Below are 7,171 nucleotides of genomic sequence, written 5' to 3'. Positions count from 1 at the left end.
GCCAGCATGTGCAAATATATCTCCTTCTCCATAGCTGAGAGGTCTCCACTATTCATGTGTATCAGCAGTTCCTTCTTCTTTGACAATTCAACCTTGGTTTGCATCAGCCCTTCAATCACTTCATAAGGCCCTTCACTTTCCTCTTCAATCTCATTTGCAAATACAACTAAACCAGACTCATGGATTTCTTTGTCCATTAGAAGAAATGCAACATCAACATCCTCATCACTGCTAGTAGTACTATCACTGTCCTTGTCAGACACTGTGGAATAGTCTTCATCACTAAACTCATCATCATCGTCATAAAGTTCTTCCAATACTTTCCTTGTGTCCATATTATATAGATCTTGGCACCTGTCTTTCCATAGAGTCTAATCGTACCACGTCTCCCACTGCACGTAACCATGGTCTGCTGCCAGTATAATAGGATATGTTCCTAACCCCATTGGCATCACATAAAAATCAACCACCACCTTTGCATCATACACCTCCACTTCTAAGCTCTTTACAACACCCAAACTATGAGGTCCCCAACCCTGAGAAGATTGGGGGCGACTTGATAGATGTCCCTCCTTTATTCTCCTTTTCCATTGACGACGCCCTACTCTATTTCCACAAAGTAGAGATATGAGGAACAGAAGAGAGAAAGTCCTCTATCCATCATTTACGTGGTTATAACGGTCATACGTCACAAGCTAGGTCGATAAATCTAGGATTTCAATGAAGTTGTTTCCTAACATAAAGATGAAATCCCATTGACATATTTAGAATCCATAAACAATGCCTTTTTCCCCACGTTTAAGAGGCGCGGCCGCCATCCATAAACCATAAATATGATATGAGACTTAATTTAAACTAACTAATAATCTTATGGGCATGTAGATTTGGGACATCTCGACTCTTGGCACAATGAGTCTCTAATTTCACTTCTCTCAATAAGAGGGAGTGGAGAGTTTCTTGACTAATCAAGACCACCCATCCTTGACTGCCAACGTGAGCCAGTCTCCACTTTCCATCCCACACTCACACTTTTTATCTTGTTTTCTAATTACTATCACACTGTTTTACATATACAAAAAGTATTCCTTAATTAATTCCAAACACCAGTTCTTTTATACAGCCCTTCAAACAAAGCCTAATAAAGACATCCCTATATTTCAACAAAAACAACTTTCCTAATTGCTCATGAGTTTGCCGCTACCCGTGGACTTCCTCTATCTAACCAACAGAGCCTTTGCAAAGGGTTTATTTGCTAACCGTGAATTATGCAACCTTCCCATCTCGCTAACTGCAAGGCATCTCGCTAACCGCCAGGAATCCCGCTACCCGCAAGGCATCCCGCTAACAACGAGGCATCTTGCTAACCGCCAGGCATCCCGCTAACTGCGAGGAACAAAAGATATCCTTTCAACAATTCTTCTCTTTAAATGATTCTTCAAACATGATCAACCAATTCTTCATATCAATCAGAATCCATTTATCAAATAATAACAATTTCTTAAGCAATAACAATTCAACAAACAGTGACAATTTATCAAATAGTTCTTTCACTAATCTATGAAACATATGCTTGTTTCTTGTGATAGAATCACGTTTCTTGGAATGTTTAAGGGGTTCCCTATGCTTAGCTTCCCACGTCATCATGAATAGCAATGCAGAATTATAAGTTTGTCTTATCGGATTAGCGACATGTTCGATTACCTCCCGTGTTTGAGGTTGACGGCTTCAACTTCTTCCGCAACCAATACCTCCGCTTGAGCAACATTTGGAGTAGTTGATGCCTTCCTCTGCACCTTCCTTGGAGGTGGAGCGACATGAGCGTCCTTCGAGCTTCGAGTCACTTGCTTCAGGGCCATCGTATCAATGTAGAGAAGAGAGAAAGAGAGAAGAGAAGTCCAGAATTCCAAGGGCAACACGACGATGGTAGAGAAAGACTTGGAGATGGAGATGGCTTGAAGGTAAGAGCTCGAGGGAGAGAGGTTGAGGTAGAGAAGGTAGCTCCGACGTCAAGGCAAGAGAGCTTCCTCTTCTGAGAGTGTGTATCTATGTCTTGAAAGTGAGGGGAGAGGGTTCTTTATATAGGCTCTGTAGGCCAGCTAAGAATAGAGGGATAAGTTCACGTACGTTTGTGGCTCCCAATATATATATATATATATATATTATAATTATTTTTTTTGACAGACACGAATTCTGATGCACGATTTCGGTTTTCAATTTTAGAAGAAGCTTAGACTCCAAAACAAGAACTCTAAACTTAACTCCCTTCTCTTTCTTTCCTAAAAATACTCCTCCTTTCCTAAAATTTCTCTCCCTTTTCTAAAATTGCTCCTTCTTTCCCAAGAGTCAACTATTATCTCTAGATACAGTCTTGAAGCTTAAGTTTCCCATCAACCTATAGTTTTCAAGTGAATAAAGACCATAAGTAATAGTTCTAAAGTCCGATTTTTAATCCGATTGTTCCATTAGAATGCGCTTTGACTTAATAAAATACAAACCTTAAATATTTGCAAAGTAAATGAAATACTTTTATTGAGAAATGTCATTACACAAACATTTTACTTTCTGATGGTTTGTCAATCTGATCCAAAAGACTGACACCCCAGTCACTGTAAGACCCATCTTCTCAACGCATGAGTGTGTTACGACACATATTTGGGCTCCGCCATCAACATAACCTTGTCCCATATTTTTTGTTTTGTGCCACACATCTGTTGAGATGTCGAGCTCTACACCTTGAGCTGGCATCCACTACGGGTCTTGGCCGCTTACGGCATTTACTCACTGGCGCGTTAGGTGACCGACATGGAGGATCTCTGCCAGTGATTCTACAGCTGGACTACACTTATAGTGCCAGCCTAGTACGCTTCTAGCGAGTTCACACTTAGTGACCGCATGTACATATGTGCTACTTTTCAACTTTAGCACTTAGTCATTTTGTACTCTCTTTTCTGTGAAGAAGAAGAAGCTTTCCATCTCTGTGTGCTTTGTGCTTGTCTTGTGTAGCTCTCTTGCATCCTCATTCTTTACATGGTATCAGAGCCTGGTGCAGGCAAGAGAGGCTAAGAGGGCAAGAGAATCACAACCCCTTCATTCGCAATCCACGACCAGATGCCGAAGGCGCCTCGCGCAACGAAAAAAAATTTAGGGGTTTTTCGCACAAGTTTTTGAACAGGTCTCCAAAGTGCAGTATACAGAGATTTATTGTACAAGTACAGTGGTTGTATGTACGCTTGATTGTGGACACGCATTGAGTGTAGAAAGCGTTACAGGTACCACGATAGCAGGTTCAACAGATTTGCAGGTTTTTGCAGATTGCAGCTATTTTGTCTTAGTGCTTCAAGATGTCTGACGGTTTCCGTCAGATTGTCACTGAGAAGCTTGAGAAAAATAACTACCCTGCATGGAAGTTCAGAATAACAAATTTACTAAAAGGAAAAGGTTATTGGGACTATGTAGAAGGAGACAATGAAAAGGAACCAGAGATTCCCGAGGCAAATGCTACAACAGAACAAAGGAAAGCTTTGAGGGACTGGCAACAAGGCCAGAGCAAAGTGATGTATTGGCTTTCTATGAGCATCACAGATGGCATGATGGGCTATCTACAGGATGCTGAAACCCCCGCCATTGCATGGAAAAACTTAGGCAGAGTGTTCGAGATGAACACCAAGGCCAGGAAGCTTCAACTAAAGTCGAAGCTAAATCAGGTTAAGAGGAACAACCTCTCAATCAATGATTATGCCTTGAAGATCAAGAGCATCATTGAGGCTCTTGGATCTATTAAAGTCTCAGTGGGAGACGATGACATTGTCCGTGCATGCTTGGATGGTCTAGGAGATGAGTATGTACATTTCAGGTCTTCCATGAATACAAGAGACGACATCCCCGTGTTCCAAGATTTGATTTCTATGCTTATTCTTGAGGAGAAGAACCTTGACACATCTTCTTCTCATGGCAGAAATAATTCTGAATAGGCCTTCTATTCTAACTCCAACAGAGGTAGAGGTAGAGGTCGTGGTCGAGGCCCAAGGGGTTGCAGGGGCCAATTTCTGGAAGGTCAATCAAATCAAAACAATACAGGTGGCAGAGGAAACCAGTCTCAAGGCAAGGGGAGTGAAAGAGCTCGTGGTGCAGGATCAAGCAGGCAGCAACATACTCCAGATAGCAGAGAATGTTGGACTTGTGGTGAAAGAGGTCACATGTCACGTGACTGTCCAAAGGGAAAAGCAAGTGGAAAGAGAGAACAGGGCAACTATGCATCTACTAGCAGAGATGCAGATGACAGCAAAAACGAGCGCATGTTTGTTATGTAGCATGTAATGAATACAATGACTGCAGAGAATTCCACCCAAGATGATGTTTGGTATGTGGATTCAAGTGCCTCTAATCACATGACGTCTCGTGGAGAGTGGTTTAGAGATATGCGCAAACCAGATGTGTCAGGCTATGTGCAGACAAGAGATGACACAGCTCACCCCATTGCTCATGTAGGGGACATACCTCTAAATACGAAGAGTGGGAAATCAAAGTACTTAGCAGATGTACTTCATGTCCCAAACATTACAAAGAATCTTGTTTCGATTGGACAAATGGTTGAGCAGGGTTTGCAGGTTCGCTTCAATCCAAATGGCTGTTATGTAGAAGATTTCCAGAATGGCTGTAAGCTGATCACAGAGGGCAAATGTGTGGGCAGAATGTTTACGCTGAATGTAGACATGCCTGAGGTAAAAGCTGCATTATTTGCACAGGGCACAGGTGTTGTGGCTGATGTTGAAATTTGGCACAAACGCATTGGCCATGTCAATGAGCAAAGATTGCGCAGCATGCAATCAAAACAGATTGTAAAAGGTTTGCCCAAATTCAAGGTGGATGGTATGCATAAAGTGTGTGCAGCATGCCAGTTTGGAAAACAGTCAAAGGGCTCATTTCCACATGAGCGCAATGTATGTAAAAATCCACTTGAGGTGGTGCACACAGATGTTTGGGATCCAACCGATACTGCAAGTATACATGGTTGCAGGTATTATGTCTCTTTCATTGATGACCATACAAGGAAAGTATGGGTCTACTTCATGCGTAACAAAAGTGAAGTGTTTGGTCGCTTTCAAGACTTCAAAGTCATGATTGAGAAGGAGACAGATATGCAAATCAAGACATTGAGGTCAGATGGAGGGGGAGAGTACTTCTCCAATGATTTTTCAGATTTTCTGCGAATGCATGGTATACGCAGGCAGTTTACATGCAGATATACTCCACAACAGAATGGGGTCGCAGAAAGGAAAAACAGGCACATTGCAGAGGTTGCACGTGCATTGATGAATGAGAAGAACATGCCTCATCATTTCTGGGCTGAAGCCGTAAATACAGCTGTGTACATTATGAACAGGACACCTACAGCTGCGGTGCATGATGTAACACCTGAGGAAAAGTTTACAGGTACAAAGCCTGATTTGGCACACTTGAAAGTGTTTGGCTGCATAGCTTACGTGCATGTACCAGATGAGTTGCGTAGGAAATTGGATCCTGAAGCAGAGAAATGTATTCTTGTGGGATATTCCCTTGAACAAAAGGGGTACAGGTGCTACAATCCTACTACACGAGAATTACGAGTGAGCAGAGATGTAGTCTTTGATGAGATGAGCAGCTGGTACAGTAATGCACATGGCACTATTGGGGCTGATGTAAAAGATGATGTGGTTGTACAAAATGTGAGGCCACAGTCACAGGTTTTGAGTGGACCACAAGAGTCCTCTTCTCGTGGCTCTGTTGAGAAACCATGGAATGGTAGACTACGTACGCAGGTTACTCCACCAACAGGTACAGGGAATGTATCACGAAAAGGAAAGGAAAAGGTTGATGAACCTCCCTTTATGGTTGATGCATCATCAGGTTTTTCACATGTAAACATGGATTAAAATGGTTCTGAACAAAGTCTTGATGAGGAATTTGGAATTCCGGCTGTCAGGACACCTAGTGTAAGGAAAGTACAAGAAGATGCTAGAGGGCAAAGGAGTGACCCAAGACCGCGCATATCTAATAGAGTCAGAAATCCAGTTCAGAAATTGACTTATGATGGGTATCTAGCGCATCACCAAGCCTACATGGCTAAGGTGATACAGGATGTGGAAATGTGCATTGGGATGATGCAGTTGGAAATGTGCATTGGGATGATGCAATGAATGAAGAGATGGCTGCATTGGAAGCAAACGACACATGGGAGTTGGTGTCATTGCCAAGTGGCAAGAAAGCTATTGGCTGTAAATGGGTGTATAAAACCAAGCATAAGGCTAATGGTAACATTGAGCGTCATAAGGCAAGGCTAGTCGCAAAGGGTTATGCACAGACGTATGGCATAGACTATGAGGAGACCTTTGCTCCAGTGGCAAAGATGATGACTGTGAGAGCTGTCATAGCAGTGGCTGCATCTAGAGGATGGATTATGCATCAAATGGATGTAAAGAATGCCTTCTTGAATGGTGAGTTGCAAGAGGAAGTGTATATGGATCAGCCACCTGGTTATGTCGATCCAGGTTACCCAGATTATGTATGCAGGCTTCTCAAAGCTTTGTATGGTTTGAAGCAGGGCTCTAGAGCATGGTATGACAGGATTGCCAAGTATCTTATCAGTATTGGTTTTAGGAGAGCTCATGCTGATCATTCACTCTATGTACGTGAGAGTGATGTGGGGATTGTGGTCATTACCATATATGTAGATGACCTTATTATTGTTGGTGACAATGCTATGGAGATTGACCATGTGAAGGGTCTTCTCAAACAGGAGTTTGAAATGAAAGATTTGGGCGAGTTGCGCTACTTTCTTGGCATTGAGGTGATCAGGACTTCATAGGGTGTATGGCTGTCACAGAGACAGTATGCTTTGGACATGTTGTCAAAGTATGGTATGGTTGATTGTAAGCCAATTTCTATTCCCTTGGATGTGAATGCAAAGCTGAGTGCAGAGAAGGGTGATGTTGTTGAGGATGTCAACATGTACAGGGAGATTGTGGGTAGTCTAATCTACTTGACTATCATGAGGCCAAACTTGAGCTACACAGTAGGCTTGGAGAGTCAGTTCAGGCACCTTCCGAGGAAGCCACATTTGGATGGAGTACGACGCACACTTAGGTATGTGCAAGGGACTCTTGACTACGCATTGTTCTATGCAGCAGATGTG

Source organism: Adiantum capillus-veneris, chromosome 16 (genome assembly GCF_014529385.1).
Source record: "Adiantum capillus-veneris isolate H3 chromosome 16, ASM1452938v2, whole genome shotgun sequence".
Taxonomy (NCBI): domain Eukaryota; kingdom Viridiplantae; phylum Streptophyta; class Polypodiopsida; order Polypodiales; family Pteridaceae; genus Adiantum; species Adiantum capillus-veneris.
Note: the sequence above shows the minus strand (reverse complement) of the source record.